This window comes from Hemitrygon akajei, unplaced genomic scaffold (assembly GCF_048418815.1).
Source record: "Hemitrygon akajei unplaced genomic scaffold, sHemAka1.3 Scf000087, whole genome shotgun sequence".
Classification (NCBI taxonomy): domain Eukaryota; kingdom Metazoa; phylum Chordata; class Chondrichthyes; order Myliobatiformes; family Dasyatidae; genus Hemitrygon; species Hemitrygon akajei.
The window spans coordinates 1,538,810-1,539,748 of record NW_027331973.1 but is presented as its reverse complement, the minus strand read 5'-3'; positions in this window follow the sequence as shown (position 1 = coordinate 1,539,748).

Genomic DNA, 939 nt, shown 5'->3' with positions numbered 1-939 from the left:
TCCTCCTTCCCCCAGACGTCCCGTCTCTCCTTCAGCCACATCCGTTCCCCAGAGAACCTTCCTGGCACAGGTCATTGTTCACTGTTGACACTTGAGCCTCTAATTACCCGACACCGCCAAGTGCAGATTCCCGTCCACGTCATTCTTCCCCAGGCCGTAGGGACGAATTGTCTCCGCTTCTCTATCATTGTTTCTGAACTATGGAGCTGCTTATCCCTCAGCACTGGGGAGTCAGATGCAGCTGGAGAACTTCACCTAGCTGACTGCCCACCCTGCTGCCCCATGGAAGGAAGGGTGAAGGGTAATTTGAAGATTATAAGAAAGATGTGTCTTTTGGAGATGGTACGAGCAAACTTTATTTGTATATTTACTGAATTAGTGGGTCCGTGCTTTAGTAAGAACTTGCGGACCCTCGGAATGCTTTCTTTCTAGTGGCTGTAGCTGAGGTGATGACATTAAGAGTTTAAAAGTTTGAAAGGAACGCTAGCATGTATTTTACGTGAGAGGCGGTAATAGCAAAGACGTATTCATGTTGCCGTCAATTGTGAATTGTTTTGTCTGTACGTGGAAGGACTTCAAAAACAACATGTTGAGACGACACAACTTCTCTGTGCTTCTTAGAACAATAGAGAAGGGTAACAAGTCCATAGAATCCATCTGTGGAGCTAATTACATTGAGGAGATCTTAAGTACCTTTTTATGCATGTGTTTGTCCTGAAGATGTGCCCACGAGTTCTATGGAAGTGAGGCAAAGCGGCAGAAACATCACGGATTCTGTACAGATTACAGATGAAGAGGTGTTTTCTAACCTGAGGCATATCAGAGTGGATAAATACCCAGGACCTAACAATATGTTCCCTCGGGCGCCACAGGCAGCCAGCTCAGACATTGCTTGCGCCTGAGCAGAAACATTTAAAACATCCTTTGCAATTGGAGAGA